A 17,259-nucleotide genomic window follows, 5' to 3' on the forward strand; every position below is an offset into this window, starting at 1 on the left:
GGAATTCTCCATGAGATATTTCTGGCCTTCTTGGGGCAGGCTTCCCAGGACCCTCTCTCCAGAGCAAGTGGAGCTGCGTCCAGGCCCGGGTGGGAGGCAGCTCCCAGGTAGTGAGTGGCAGGCCAGGTGGACCAGGAATGTCCTGTTTACTTGGTTTGGGGCCCAGGTGTGCCTGGATGGGAGCGAGGATGGCTGAGCCCTTGCCCATCTGCTGTGAGGGGAACGATGGTCTCACAAGCGCCTCTGATGAGGCCATTAGACCACATTTCATCAGCCAGTCAGCCCCACCAGCCACACAGACAATCCCTGCAAAGTGTCTTGTCAGTCACCCAAGAACTGCACAATCAACAAGCCCTGAAATTTCTCCTGCAAATTCCCCATGTGAGCAGCATCCTGTGAAGGTAAGTAAGAATCCCCCCATTACGTCCACAATTGGGGAAATGAGTCCATTTCTCTTTCCCGTTCTGCCTCTGAAGCCTGGGTTGACAGCCCATTTTCCCATAATGAACTTGCAGAAGCAAAACAACACTTGGGCGTGAAAATACACATCAGCTCAGCTGCTAAGGAGTATTCTTGGTGTGCAGGTGGGGCCCCTGAAGCTGGGACTATCTGGGGAGACAGATGCCTGCATGGGTGGAAGGCTCATCGATTCTCTACACAGATCAGCTTTCCAGAGGTAGGCCGAGGAAGCTGAGTCAGTGATTCTTTTAAATCTCAAATTCCCTTTTCCTCCTGCTTGCCTTTCTTTGCCAAGTATTTTCTGATACCAATTAGGTGAGGACTCTGAGGTGGGCACCTGCTGTTGGAGAAATATTCTTGCCCTCTGGGGTCTATCTTGGGGAGACAAGTCCACTAACAGAGGGAGACTGCAGTGTGACCAAAACCATTGCCTTATTGGTGCCAATTCCTGTGCTGACCCCCTACCCATCTCCATCTCCAGGGTCCCATGAGGGAAAACAGACACTTGAGGGCAGGTGTCATCACGTCTTCATCTCCTGTCATCTTCCCTGAGTACAAGAAGCTCTAGGATGCTTCCCTGGGCCTAGGACATTGAGGACTCATAGCAGAAGCTCACAACTAGTGGATAGAAGGAAAAAGGGAAGGGGGGTGGTGTGGGGACTAAGTGGCCTTGCTTCAGATGCATAATTAGAACTGGAGGCAGAGGAGAAAATTGGCGATTAATAGGTTGTGGGAGTGAGGACATCAGAAAAGATCCGGCATTAAAAATGCTCACAGGGTGACCTATGACATTTGACTTAATCAGGAGTAAATTACTCTGCACCCCGAGTAGAACTGAGAGCTTTCTGGTGCACAACATTTCTTACATGTCCCCTTCATGCTGAGCTGGACACATTCCAGATAGCAGAAGGCAGGGAGAATCCCAGCATCTCAGCCCGGGGACCAGCAGAGGCTCCATATGAGCTGCTGTGAGCATCCTCCGCTCCTCACCAGCCGTGGGAACAAGGAACACGGAAGGAGCCGCTCAACCTCTCTCGCCTGGAAACCCACTGTCTCCCTCCCCCATCAGGGCCACCTCTGAGGATTTGGGTTGGCCCCACCGACTTCCAGGAAGCCTCCTGGATGGCCCCACCCACTCAACGCTCAATGTGAAGGTTGACTGCCCAGCATGGCGTCAGTCTGGCTAGGTCCTGAGTTCTGGTTCCTCATGGCTCAGGGGTGGTGCCTGGCCCATGGGCATCACCTGGAGACTTGCCAGAAATGCAGAATGCCAGGCCCCACCCCAGACCAGAATCTGAATCTGCACCTTAATGAGTTTCCCAGGTCATCCATGCACAGAAGGCTTTTCCTGGGGGTGCTGACACTCAAGGACTCATCTCCAAGACAGGAAGAGAGACATTGGCCTTGAGGCATTCCTTGAACTCCTCAGGACTCAGCTTCCTTGTCTATAAAATTGGAATATTCTGTTCACTCAACAAATATGTAGCAGGTGTCTGGAGTATGACAGGCACTGCCATTCTAGGTGCCAGAGACAGAGTGGTGGGGACAGATGGGGCCCCTGCTCCCGTGGCGTTCCGTCTAGTGCACAATCCTCCTGTGTCTCAGTCTTGGGGGGATCCGGGACATGAAGCCCAGGACACAGAGCGTGTACATCATCGAGCTCAGTAAACCCCTGTGGGATGAAGGCAACAGCAGAGAACCGGGCCCTGGGCTCTGAGGTTGGAGGCACTGACTCACCTCCTCTCCCTCACTCCCACCCCAGCCCTGAGTGGTGGTGCGGCTTCCCACCTTATAGATGAGGAAGCTGAGGCCCAGAGAAGTTATATGCATTGCCCGAGTCACACAGCTAGCTGGGGAGAGCACAGGTCAGATCTGGCGGGCCCTGGGTTCTCCCTATTCCCCTAGACTATGTTTCTGGCCCCAAAGGCTTTCTGCAGCCCTTAGGGTCATATTCCTGGGGGTTAGAGGGGCCTTCTAGGCCATCCCAAAGGATCTTGGTGTTCAGTCAAGTCAGGCCGCAAGCTCTTCCTCTGACCCTGACCCTGACCTGGCCAGTTTCTTCCTGGCTGTGTGACTTGGCCCCTTCCCTTCACCTCTCTGGGACCACAGTTCCCTCCCCTATAAATCTAAGACAATAACAGCCCCGTTCCCCCAATTGTTGTAAGGATAAAGTAATTTTCATAAAGCTGGCAGTGTGTGGCCAGGCTTGGTCAGGGCTGCCCCTCTGTCCTCTCTGCAGGAACCACCTCCCCCTGCAGCTCTCTCTTTCCCTCGCACACTTTCAAGCCTCCCTTCCCAGGTCCCTTTCCCCTCCCACCACGACCTCCCCAGATCTGGCATTTGTTTCTCATCATCCTTCTCTTCCTTTCCTGGCCCTTTTCACAGCATGGAATTATTTTGTTGTTCATTTGCTCATTTTACTTGGCTGTTCCCCCAACTGCAGCCAAGAGCCCTGTGATGGCAGGGACCTGGTAGATCTCAGTCACAGCTGTGCCCCCATCCTCAGCACAGAGTCTAGCACACAGAGGAGCCCCATTGATAACTGCTGGATGGAGGGACGAGGAATGGGGCTGGACTGTATCAGTCAGGATGGTGAGGTATGTAACAAACAGCCCCCACATCCCAGTGACGTCACCCAGGAAGAGTTTATTTCTCTCCTAGGCAAAGCCCAAGTGGCTGCTGCTGGCCTGGGGCATTTCCTCCAGGGGGTGCCTCCTCCAAGTGGTAATGCAGGGATCCAGGATCTTTGACCTGGAATGATGTCATCTACATGCATGACCTCCAGGGGCACCAGGGAAGGGGAAGTGAGTGAGGAGCAGGTGCACAGATTATTAACCACCTCGACCAGAGGGGTCCATATCATTTCCACCCACATTCCACTGGCCAGAGCTATATGGTGGCCCCACCTAGATGCAGGGGGGCTGGGCCACATCATCCTTAGTTGGGCAGCCCCTGCCCAACACTGGCCCCACACTGTGAAGGGTAGCGTGAACTCCTGGACAGCACAGCTGTCTGACCCTCCACAATGGTGATGGACAATGTCTTGCCACTCTGGGCCTCCTCCTGAGACCCATGATTCTGAGGCCTCTCTCTAGGCCTCTGGCTGACCTGATGCCTGGTCAGGAGGAGAGTGGGGAGGGGCACTGACCCAGGGCTGTTCCCACACTAGGCTGGAGGAAGAGAGGAGATCCAGGCTGTTTGAGCTGATCGTGTTTGGAACCTCCTGGGTCTGCTCAGCTGCTAATTCAGTGCCATCTGCCTGCGTTCTCAGGACCAAAGCCCTGGGATAAGCATGTTTTCTTCTGTGGTTCTTAGAGAAAGTTTAGGGGGACAGGGGCTGGAGAGAGAGAGAAGCAGAGCCTCTGAATCTTCTCTTTCTCTAAGAAGGAGGTGCTGCCCCACTGCGGTATGAGTGACTGGACTGTGAGTTGCATCCTGCTCTGAGCCTCATCAGAACCACCTGAGTGAAAGTAGCCCCATTTTATAGCTAAGGAATCTGAGGCTCAGAGAAATTAAAGAACTTGCTTACGGTCAAAACCTCCTCTGTTAGAGCTGAGTGAAGTTGGGGGTCTGCTGTTTAATTTCCGTTGTGCCTCTTCAAGAGTCGGTCACTCCTGCTGGAGGGATCTTGTCCCTTTTCCCTTCCTTGGAAGGTTCTTACCCTACTTCAGAATTCTCAGAATCAGAAAAGCTCAAAGTTGTAAAGGAGGCTCAGAGATGAAACTAGGGTGGGTGGAGGAGTGAAGGCAGGACACAGGCTTTGGAGAGGCAGAACTGGGAGTCAATCCCAGTTCCACCAAGCGCTGGCTCCATGACCCTGTGGAACCTCAGGCTGTCTGTGAACCAGCACCTCTCCTTCTCCACCACCATGGAGTGACACACGGCTGTTTGCTGTCTCTCATTCAGAGGCACAATTCAGGATTTTAATTATCTCCCCAAGAACACACAGCCTCTACTCTCACCCCCACTACACAGAGTTCTGCCAGGATATCTCTTTACTTTCCAGGGCTCCGTGCAAATGTCACTATGATTTGGATCAAATACAGCAACCAAAATAAGATTGGAAATTCGCATCCCGGATCTCAGTTGCCTGGTTTCTGGAGTATAATTGACTTGGGATAAGATCCTGGCTCTGTCACCTACTGGCATGTAGTATGACATTACACTAGTCACTTTACTATACATAAGTGTCCTTTTTCCAAAAAAGGGAATACTAATAGAATCACTCTCATGTCTTATTTAAAAGTAAAATATCACCAAAAAAGCATAACAGTTCTTATCTTAGCGCTATGCCTGAGACAAAATATTAAAAATAGCTAAGATTTATTTTTAGCATTCTTATTGCGGTACAATTGACATACAATAAACTGAATATATTTAAGTGTACAATTTGATACGTGCTGACATCTTTATGCTTCTGTGAAACTATTACCACAATCAAAATAATGGCTATTCATCACCCCCAGAAGTTTTCTTGTGTCCCTTTGTAATTCTGACCTGCAAAGGTAATGCTCACCCAACCCTGTCCCCAGAAAACGACTGAGCTATTTTTCATCACTAAAGATTGGTTTACATTTTCTGGAATTTTATATAAATGGAAACATACCATATGTTGTCGTCATTTTTTCTGGCTTCTTTCACTCAGCATAATTATTTTGAGATTTATCCATATTTGTTGCATGTTCCAATAGTAAATTCTTTTTTATATATGAGTAGTATTCCCTTCTATGTATACACCACAATTTGTTTATCCATTGATGACTCTGTTAATCAACATTTATGTTGTCTCCAGTTTTTAACTATTACAAACAGAATGGCTCTGAATATTTGTGTACAATTTCCCTCTAACTTCTGTTTTAGCAGCATTTCACAAATTTTCATGTTACATTTTAATTGTCATTCAGTTCAAGAAACTTCCTAATTTCCCTTTGGATGTCTTTGTACCATGGATGATTTAGAAGTATGTTGTTTACTTTCCAAATATCTGGGTATTTTCTAGATATCTTTCTATTATTGCTTTCTAACTTAATTCTACCATAATTGGAGAGCATACTTTGTGTGACTTTAATCCTTTGAAAATTTGAGATTTGTTTTATATAGCCCATGATATCATCTATCTTGGTAAATGTTCTCTGTGCCCTTGAAAAGAATGTGTATTCTGCTGGTGCTGGGTAGAATGTTCTATTAATGCCAATTAGATTAAGTTTGTTGATAGTGTTGTTCAAGTCTTCTATATCCTTACTAATTTTCTCTATTTGTTCTCTCAATTACTGAGAGAGAGGTACTGTGAATTCAATTGTAATTTGTTTATTTCTCCTTGAAGTTTTGTCAGTTTTCCTTTTTGAACCTCTGTTATCAAGTTTGCACACATTTAGGGTTGATGTGTCCTCTAGGTAATTTGACACCTTTATCATTAAGAAATGACACTCTTTATCCCTGATATTATTTGCATTGAAGTTCACTTCATCTGTTATTAATAAAGACACTTCAGCTTTCTTTTGATTAGTATTCCATGGTATATATTTTTCCTTCCCTTGCTTTTAACCTGTTTCTATCTTTATATTTAAAGTGAGTGTCTTATAGACAGCCTATAGCTGGGTCTTGCTATTTTATCCAATATATGACAACCTCTGCCTTTTAATTGGACACATTTAAGGTGATTACTGCTACGGCTGGGTTTAAATTTACCATATTTCTATTTGTTTTCTATTTCTTCCGTTAGTTCTTTTTTCCTTTTTCCTTTTCTTCTGGTTTCTTTTGGATTAATTAGGTGAGTTTTATAATTATATTTTATCTTCTTTGTTAGCTTCTTACTTATAATTCTTTGCTTTTTTATTTTGGTCTTTGCCTGAAGGTTTATAGTAACACTTTTAACTTATTACAGCCTTCTTTCAAGTGGCATTGTACCACTTCATGTTTACTATAGGAACCTCACAACAGCACCTCCATTCTTTGTACTAAAGTTGTCATACATCTATTTCTATATAATGAATAGCAGTCAATTCTCTCTTCAAGAAATTTAAATAATGAGAAAAATATATATTTTATATTTCCCACATACTTATCATTTTCAGAGCTTTTTATCCCTAAATGTCTAGATCCGTACTTCCAGCTGGTAACATTTTCCTTCTGCCTGCCTTTAACATTTCCTGTTCCACATTTCATCTAGTGATGAATTCTTTCAGCTTCTGTATACCGAAAAACATTTTTATTTTGCCTTCACTGATGAAAATTATTTTCACTGACTATAGACAGTTTATTAAAGATATTGCTCACTGTCACTTGATTGGCATTATTTTTGATGAGATATCTGCTGCCCTCCTTATTGTTGGTCCTCTGTAAGTAATGTGTCCTTTTCTTCTGGTTGCTTTTATAATTTTCTCTTATCACTGTCTTTGAGAAATTTTACTATGCTGTCCCTCAGTATACTTTTCTTCATGTCTCTTGTGCTTGAAGTTTGTTGAGCTTCTTGGATCTATGGATTTATAGCAGTAATCACATTTGGAAGAAATTTGGCCTTTTATTTCTTCAAATATTTTTCTGATCCCCACTCATTTTCAAATACTCCAATTACATGCAGCTTGAAGTTTTCCTATAGTTCACTGACGCTGTGTTCATTTTTTATATTATTATTTTTCTCTGTGTGTTTCATTTTGGATAATCTGTATTTCTACTTCCTCAAGTTAGCAATCTTTTTTCCGCAGTGTCTAATCTGCTATTTCAGCTATCTAGTGTAGAAGTGTATTTTTCATCTCACACATTGTAATTTTCATCTCTAGAAGTTCAGTTTTGGTCTTTTGTATGTCTTCCTTGGCCCTCCTTATTATTTTCAGTCTTTCTCCTATATTTCCGAACATGTGAAATAATGTTATAACTGTTCTTATTGTTCATGTCTGCTAAATATGTAATTTGTGTCAGTTCTAAGTTGGTTTTTATTGCTTCTTATACTTACTATAGGTCTTATTTTCCTGCTTTTTGGCTTGGAAATTTCTGATTGAATGCGAGACATTGTGAATTTTGCCTTTTGGGGCACTTGATAGCTTTGTATTCTCATAAATACTATTAAATTTTGCTTTGGGGGTATAGTTAAGTAACATAGATATATGCCTTTCAAGTATTGCTCTTAAGCTTGTTAAAAATAAGCAAAGCTCCATTTAGTCTAGGGCCAACATTCCCCCACAGCTAACGCAAGATCCTCCTGAATAATCTATCTGATGCCTCATGACTGATATGTTTTCCCATTCTGACTGGTGGGAGTAAGAACTGTTTGAGTTGCAGGATTGTTCCCTCAAATCCTTTTGGCTGTGTTTCAGCCTTAAGGTTGAAGTTTTCTCACACACATGTGGTAATAGGTACTCAGCTGAAGACCTGATCAGGCTCTCTGCAAATCTCCAGTGTTATCATCCTGTCTAGTTCTCTCATCTGCCGCACTCTGCCCTGAAAACTACAGCTGCCTCATTTTCCCCATATTCTAGCCCAGTCTCCTCAACTCATGAAGACAGATAGAAGCCTGGCTTCCCCATTCCTGCCACCAGCTTGTAATCTCTGTTCAGGCAATAAGCTGGGGAAAGCATAGAGTTATTTCCCATCTCTTAGGGATCACTATCTTTTTTCACTTGCTACCTGATCTTTTGGAAACTGTTGTTTCATATCTTTTGTCTGCTTTTTAGCTGTTTCAGGCACGCAGGTAAGTGTGGCCTCTGTTATTCCATCTTGGCTGAAAGCAGAATTCTTGCTATCATTTGAGTACTAATACATGCCAGGCCCTATTCACAGCACTTTACCTCAGCCCCTTTTAAACCACTAACCCCTGCTCACCCCCTTGCTTAGAATCTTCATCCTTTGCATCTCTATGCTCTGAGTTGGGAAATCAGGGAACGGAGACAATGAGTCTCAATGCCCCTGTCTCAGAGCAGATTAGGAGGCCCTTGTTAATGGAGTTGGCTTAATGCTTTACTAACTTCTCATAAAGCCACACAGCCTGTAGTAGGAACACTGGTGTCAACTCTAATTTCTCTGATACTCCATTTAAATAAAGTCATTACCCAAAGGCCCCCAGGTATTTAAAGAACAACCTAACAATATGGCTACTGCCTCATGTGCATGTGGAATGATGTTCTCCCTGGATTGCTGTGCATGTTGCACATTCTTATTTTAAAACCAAATGAGTCTCAGCTCATGGAGACAGAGAAGACTGCCCCCAACGGAATATCTGGACTTTCCAGAAGGTATTGCATGTGGTTAGGCCTGAGTGGGCCAAAAGGTCAGGAGCAGAGATTCCGTGTGACCCATGGGATGGCCTAACAACAACACACATCAAATGATTAAGGGTCACATCCAGTACCTCATCTGGTCCTGAAGATCTGAGTCAGCTGACATAGGCCAGAGTCCTAGAGTCTTTATGTGTGACCATCAGCAACCACAATGTGGGGTCAACAATCAGCAGCCAATGTTTCCTGAGCACTTACCATGCTCCAGGTAAGCCTCCCCCATTTATCAGATGAGAAAACCAAGGTATAGAGAGGCAGAATGACTCATCAGCCCCACAGCTGGTATGTAGAAGAACTAAGATTTAAACCTAGGCCAACAGGTTCAATGCACTAGAGTCACTGTAATAAAGTTCAGACTCCCAGTCTAACACAGAAGTCAACCCCTCTCCCCAATTTGGCTTTTTCACATGTGTATTATTTAGTTTTTGCTGTATAAAAAAAAATTCCAAAACTTGGAGCTTAGAAACACACATATGCTAAGAAGATAGCAGAGTAGGAAATACCAGAAGTCTGTCTCCCCATCTAGACAAGAATTGCACTGGCAGCCTCTATGTCATGTATCCATTTTGGAACCCTAGAGTATATTGAAGGCTTGCAACTTCCAGAGAAAGGCTTAGACAGTAAATGGCAGTCAGCAGCAGGTATCCATTCCCCACCCCTCTCAGCCATGTGTAATCAGTTGTGCATGTGTTCCTGGAGTAGGTTGTACACAGCTTGCAGGAGCCAGAATGGACAAAACAGGGCCCTGCCCTCCAAATATCAGGGATATCTGATCACTAATTTCTGCTTCTGATTACAGAAGTACAGACAAAGAGGCAAGTGGCTATTGTTGCTGCACCTTCCCCCACTTTTACTTGTCTCTCCCTCTGAATAAAGTGAGTTCCAGGCAATTTTAAAAGTCAATGTCCCTTTTTCCTCCTTAGTTTTTCTCTTTTTTCCCCTTTTGGGAGGTAGACAGTAAAAGCTAGGACATTCAAAAACAACTGCATGTATGGGGGAAATTACAAAGTGACCATGAATGCCCAGGGAAAGGCTCAGAAAAGATCTTAAGAGACCATAAGTTTACACCTCAAGCTTATCCTCAACACAGAGACAGTCTACAAAAATCAATAAAATAAAAATAACAAAAAAGCACTAAACCCCAGAGAAGGAAAATCTGATGCCAGAGTTGCCACACTGCTAGGTACAAATGTACAGTTTTCAACAAAAAAAAATCTTAAGACATACAAAGAAATAGGAAAATATGGATCATTCAAAGGAAAAAATTAATCAACAGAAACTGTCTCTGAGAAAGATCTGATGGCATATATACTAGACAAAGACATTAAAACGATTGTCTTAAAGATGCTTAGAAAACTAATGGAAGATGTGGAGAAACTCAAGAACTACTGTCTTAGTTCATTTTCCATTGCTGTAATAAAATACCACAGACTAGGTAATTTATGTATATGTATATGTATATGTATATGTATATGTATATGTATATGTATATTTTTTTTAATTGAGACAGAGTCTTACTCTGTGGCCCAGGGTGGAGTGCAGTGGTACGATCTTGGCTCACTGCAACCTCCACTGCCCAGGTTCAAGCAATTCTTGTGCCTCAGCCTCCTGAGTAGTTGGGACTACAGATGTGCACCATCATGTCCGGCTAATTTTTGTATTTTCAGTAGAGATGGGGTTTCACCATGTTGGCCAGGATGGTCTCGAACTCCTGACCTCAAGTGATCCTCCCACCTCGGTCTCCCAAAGTGCTGAGATTACAGGTGTGAGCCATCATGCCCAGCCTAATTTATATATTTTAAAAATAAGTTTATTTAGGTGATGGTTCTGGAGGCTGGGAAGTCCAAAAGCATGACTCTGGCATCTGGTAGATCCTTTTTGCTGCATGCATTATAACATAATGGAGAGCATCACATGATGAGAGGGCAAGAGGGTGCTAGCTCAGATCCCTCCTCCTCTTTTTATAAAACCACCAGTCCCATCATGGGTTCCTCACCCTGATAGCATCATCTAACCCTAATTACCTCCCAAAGACCCCACCTCTAAATCTCATCAACATATGAATTTGGTGGTTAAGTTTCCAAACATGAAATTTGGAGAACATGTTAAAACCATAGGAACTATGCATGAAAAAATGAAAATACCAATAGATAGAAAACCTTAAATAAACCAGAAACAAATTCTTGAGTTGGAAAGCACAATAACTGAAATAAAAAAATGCACCAGAAAGATTCAAAGACAGATTTCAGCAGGCAGAAGGAACCATGAACTTGAAGACAGAATGATGGAAATTATGGATTCTGAAGAATAGAAAGGAAAAACAGTGAGGAAAAGTGAATAGAACCTAAGGGAGACTTGTGGGACACTATCAAGCAGACAAATATATGCATTGTGGGAGTCTCAGAAGGGAAAAAGAGAAAGGGGCACAGAAAATATTTGAAAAAAATAATGTCAGAAAACTTCCTAAATTTAATGAAAGACATGAATGTAAACATCCAAGAGGCTCAGTGACCTCCAAGTAAGATGAACTCAAAGAGCCACACCAGGATGCATTATAATCAAATTTTTGAAAGACAAAAGCATCAGGGGAAAAGGAATTTATCACATACAATTGATCTTCAATAAGATTATCCACAGATTTTTCATCAGAAACTTTGGAGGCCAGAAGAGAATAAGCTGATATATTCAAAGTGCTAAAAGAGAAAGCTGTCAATCAAGAATCCTATAACTGGAAAAGCTGTCCTTTAAAAGGTGTTCTAATGAATAGAACAACCAGACAGAAGAAAGTAAGAAATAGAGGACTTAGCACAATGAACCAACTAGATCTAACAAGCATATACAGAACATTATTCCCAATAACAACAGAATACACATGCTTCTCAGCTGCCCATGGGAAGTTTTCCAGGACCAAATACACATTAGACAAAAAATTAAGTCTCAATATATTTCAAAATATAGATTACAAGGCATCTTCTCCGACCACAATGGAATAAAGTTAGAAATTAGTAATAGAAGTAAAACTAGAAAATTCACAAATTCATGGGAATCAAACAACACACTCTTAAACAACGAATGGATCAAAGAAGAAATCTAAGGGAAACTTGAAAATACTTAAAGATGAGTGAAAATGAAAACACAACATACCATACCAAAACATATGGGATGCAGTGAAAGCAGTGCTAAGAGGAAAACTTATAGCTACAAATGATTACATTTAAAAAAGCAAGAAAGATCTGAAATCAGCAACCTAATGTTACAATTTAACAAACTAGAAAAAGAAGAACCAACTAAAGCCAAAGCTAGAAGAGGAAGAAAACAATGAAAATTGGAGCAGAGATAAATGAAATAGATAATACGAAAACAAGAGAAAATCAATAAAACCAAAAGTTTGTTCTCTGAAAAGATTAACAAAATTGACAAACTTTTACTTAGATGAACTAAGAAAAAAAGAAAGAAGACTCAAATTACTAAAATAAAAAATGAAAGTGGGGACCTTGCTACCAATTTTACAGAAATAAAAAGAATTATATGAGAATACTATGAAAGACTGTATGCCAACAAATTGAATAAGCGAGATGAAATAGACAAATTCCTAGAAACACAAAATCTATGAACACCAGATCACAAAGAAATAGAAAATCTGAATAGACCTATAACTATTATAATAAGATAATTGAATCAGTAATCAGAAATCTCTCAACAATCTCTGCATCTGATAACTTCATGGGTGAATTCTGCCAAATCTTTAAAGAACTAATCCCAATTATTCTCAAACTTTTCCAAAAATAGTGAAGAGCAAGGAACACTTTCTAACTCATTCTATTAAGCCAACATTACCCTGATACCAAAGTCATCTACAAGAAGACTACAGACAAATATCCTTTATGAACAATGATGTAAAAATTCTCAACAAAATACTAACAAACCAAATTTGGCAGCATATAAAAATGTTATACACGAAGACCTAGCAAAATTTCTTCCTGGAATGCAAGGATAATTCAACACAAGAAAATTGATTAATGTAATATATCTCATTAAAAGAATGATGAAACAAAACCACATGATCATCTCAATGGAAAACAAAACACATGATCATCTCATGATAAAAAAAAAATACTCACCAAACCAGGAATGAAAAGGAACTACCTCAACATAATAAAAGCCATTATTTAAAAACACACACACAGAGAAAACATCATGCTAAATGGTGGAAGACTAAAAGCTTTACCTCTAAGATCAGGAAAAAAAAATTTCTATTCAACATAGTACTGGAAGTTCTAGCCAGAGAAATTGGGCAAAAAAATAATAAATTTAAAAAGAAGTAAAATAAACCCAAATTGGAAAGAAAGAGGTAAAATTATCTCTGTTCACAGATGATATGATCTAATATGTAGAAAACTCTAAAGATTTCACAAAGAAACTCTTAGAGCTAATAAATGAGTTCAGCAAAGTAGCAGGATACAAAGCCAACACCAAAAAAATCAGTTGTATTTCTATATACTAACAATAAACAATCTTAAAATGGAATTACGAAAACAATTCCATTTACAATAGCATCAAAAAAATACTTAGGAATTAACCAATGAGGTAAAAGACTTGTACAATGAAAACTGCAAAACATTGCTGAAAGAAGTTTAAGATATAAGGAGAAATATATTCCATGTTCATGGATAAGAAGACTTAACATTGTTAAGATGTCAATACTACCCAAAACAATCTACATATTCAATGCAACTCATATCAGAATTCCAATGATGTGTTTTTCAGAAATAGAAAAACTCATCCTAAAATTCATACGGAATCTTAAGGGACCCCAATAGCCAAAACAATCTTGAAAAAGAACAAATTTGGAAGACTACAAATGTACTACAAAACTACAGTAATCAAAACAGTAAGGTAATGGTATAAAGAAAGAAATATAGACCATGGAGTAGAATGGAGAGCCCAGAAGTAAACCCTCACATACATGGTCAAATGATTTTTGATAAGGGCACTAAGACCATTCAGTGGCAAAAGAACAGTCTTCAACACATGGTGCTAGAAAAACTGGATATCCACATGAAAAAGAATGAAGTTGGACCCACACTTAACACCATATACATAAATTAACTCAAAACAGATTAAAGACCTAAATATAAGACTCAAAACAATATAACTCTTAGAAGAAAACATATGGCAAAATCTTCATGACATCAGATTTGACAATGATTTCTTGAATATGACAGCAAAGGCACAAGCAATATACAAAGAAATAGACAGATTAAACTTCATAAAATTTTAAAATTTTCTGCATTAAAAGATACTGTCAACAGAGTAAAAAGCAACCCGTAAAATAGGGGAAAATATTGCAAATCATTTTATAAGGGATTAATATCCAGAATATACAGAGAACTCCTAAAATGCAACAACAACAAAAACTGGATTCAAAAATGGGCAAATTGCTTAAATAGACTTCTCAAAAAAATTCAAATAGCCAATAAGCAAATAAAAAGATGCTCAACATCATTAATCATTAGAGAAATGCAGATCAAAATCACAATGAGATACCACCTCAGACCCATTAGGATGGCAACTATAAATAAATAAATAAATAAATAAATAAATAAATAAATAAATAACAAGTGTGGCAAGGATGTAGAGAAATCGGAATTCTTGTGCACTGTTGGTAGGAATGTAAAATGGTGCAGCCACTATGGAAGACAGTATGGTAGTTCCCCACAAAGTTAAAAACACAATTACCAAATGACCCTGCAATTCCACTTCTGGGTACATATGCAAAAGAATTGAAAGCAGAGTTCGGAAGGGATACTTATTTACTGATGTTTATAGAAGCATTATTCATAATTGCTGAAAGTGGAAGCAACCCAAGTGACCACTGAAGAATGAATGGATAAGCAAAATGTGATATATACATACAATATAATATGATCCAGCCTTAAAAATAAAGGGAATTCTGGCACATGCTACATGGATAAAACTTGAGGGCATTATGTTAAGTGAAATAAGTCAATCATAAAGGGACAAATACTGTATGATTCTACTTATATGAGATACTTAGAATAGGCAAAATCATAGAAACAGAAAGTAGAGAGGTAGTTGCCAGGGGCTGAGCAGGCGATGGAGGAGGGGATAGGGAGTTAGTGTTTAATGGGTATAGAGTTTCATATTCACAAGATGAAAAGTGTTAGGGAGATGCATGTGATGGTTGCACGTTATGAATGTACTTCATACCACTGACCTCTATATTGTACTTAAGAATGGTTAAGATGGTCAATTTATGTTATGTGTATTTTATTTATAAATAAAAAATCATCCCCTCTCAAATGGGGAGTTTCTGGGAAAACACACACACACAAACACGCATATTTCTAATGATTCTGTGGGTTATGTCTAGCTGACCCAAGAGTCCAGGCTGGCTCAGCTGGGGCTGGATGGCCTCAGACAGCTTCAGTCACCTGTTTTGGCCTCAAATGGGGCATCTCTCCACATGGTCTCAAATCCTTGAGTAGCCAGTGATGGCAGTCACAGGCTGGCCCCACGCACAAGCATCTTTCAAGTCCCTGATTGTATTATGTTATTGTCATCTTGCCCAAAGCAAATTGTCAAGCCAAGCCCAGATTCAAGGTGTGGAGAAATAGATTCAGCCTCCTGATCAGAGGAACCGAAACATCACATCCCAGAAGGCATGCATTCGGGGTGGGGGGAGCTTGCAGGCACACCGGATCTAACACACCACATCTTTAGCTTCACCTATCGCTACCCTCCCTCCACCTGTCTGCTGCTGAAGTTTCAAAAATGCTCTGGTCTTCCACAAATGTTGCTCCCTATGCCTGAGATGCTGTTTCCTCAGCTCCTAGGAAATTCATGTGTCTTTCAAAACTCTTTCAAAATACCTCCTCTGGGAAGCCTTCTCTGACTACCCACTCCAGACACCCAGCAGGCTGGGTTAAGGCCTCCTCTGCTCTCCCCTGCATCTCCTTCTCATCCCTCTCACACATTTGGCACTCTGTGCTGTGTGCCCCTCCGACACCCACTAGGAGGCTGGAAGCTCAGGTCTGGAGCAGCATCTTAGAACTAAAATGCCTAGCACAGGGCCTAAAATAAAAGATTAACTCAACTCGGTAAATGCTTTGGGGGATGGGAGGAAAAAAGGGAGGGAGGGATGGAGTTAGAGGGAGAAGTGAATGAATGAGCCTTGGGTGAAAGGGTCAGGGTAACCTGGGATCAGACGCCATGCCTAGGTCAGGTAACAGCTGCCCAAAGACCCACTACCCCTAGCACGGAACCCAGGGAATATTTTCCCACAGGGGAGGAAAATATTTACTAGCTAACAACAAAGTTAATGACTACCTGCAGGGGTGTTGCCAAGGAGATGGGCAGGTACCCAAGATGGATGATAGGCTTGACCTGGCCCAGGTGAGGTCAGGGGAGGTGATATTTGATCTGAGACTGAGAGATGCAGGAGAGAGGAGAGGAAAGCTCTCGGGGGCAGGAGGAGCAGCATGCATGTTGCCTCCTGAGGTGGGGGAGGCAGGGCTTGTCTGAGGAGCTGAAGGAAGACCTTGGAGCTGCCACTCAGGGAAGGAGGCAGAAGGGCGCTGTGCGAGGCTGGGAGAGTGGTCAGAGCCTGGAGGAGTTCTTACGTCCTGCTCAGGAATGCCGCACAGCTTAAAGACAGCTGTGGGAAATGGGGAGAGGCTGAGACTCAGCCCTAGATGGCCTGGGGTCTCAAGAGGAGGAGCAAGGTAGCAGCTCAGATGCCAAAATCAGGGACAACAATAAGGAAAATAGCAAATGCCCCTCTACCACCTACCATTACAGGCAAGGTACAGTGCCAAATGTTTATTCATTCAATCTGCACAACAACCCAGAGGGGAGTGTTATCTTATTATTCCCATTTAACAGATGAAGAAACTGAGTCATTCAGAGAGGCTGAGTGACTTGACCAAAGGCACACAGCTAAGAAAGTGGTAGAGCTGGGCTTCAAACCCAGATTATGTCCCAACACCAGGGTCTGTGCTCTTACCCATTACCCTCTCACTTGGTTATTAGACAGTCATTTAACAAGCATTCCTTAATCACTTTGTGGATGCAGATACTGCCCTCAGTGATGAGGATATGACAGGGAACAAAAGAGACTTGGTCTTAATCTCTTGGTGCTGATGCACCAGCTGGTCAAGAAGTAAACCACAAACGTCAGATAGAGATGTGTGCTATGTGCAAATGAAGGGACACAATGCAACAGAAGTGATGGTGGAGGATGCGGGGAAAGAGCTGGATGAGTGTCTGGAGAGCCCCTAGGAGGAGGTGACATTTGTGCTGAGCTCTCAATGCCATGAGAGGATGAGGAAGAAGAACCTCCCAGGGAGAGGAAAGAGCAGGTGCAAAGGCCCTGACGCAGAAAAGCATTCTGCGTAATTGAGAAACTGAGTGTATGAGTCAGATCTCACATTGCTATAAAAAAGTACTTGAGGCCAGGTGCGGTGGCTCATGCCTATAATCCCAACACTTTTGGAGGCCAAGGTGGGTG

The sequence above is a fragment of the Pan paniscus genome, chromosome 1 (genome assembly GCF_029289425.2).
Source record: "Pan paniscus chromosome 1, NHGRI_mPanPan1-v2.0_pri, whole genome shotgun sequence".
In the NCBI taxonomy this organism is placed as follows: domain Eukaryota; kingdom Metazoa; phylum Chordata; class Mammalia; order Primates; family Hominidae; genus Pan; species Pan paniscus.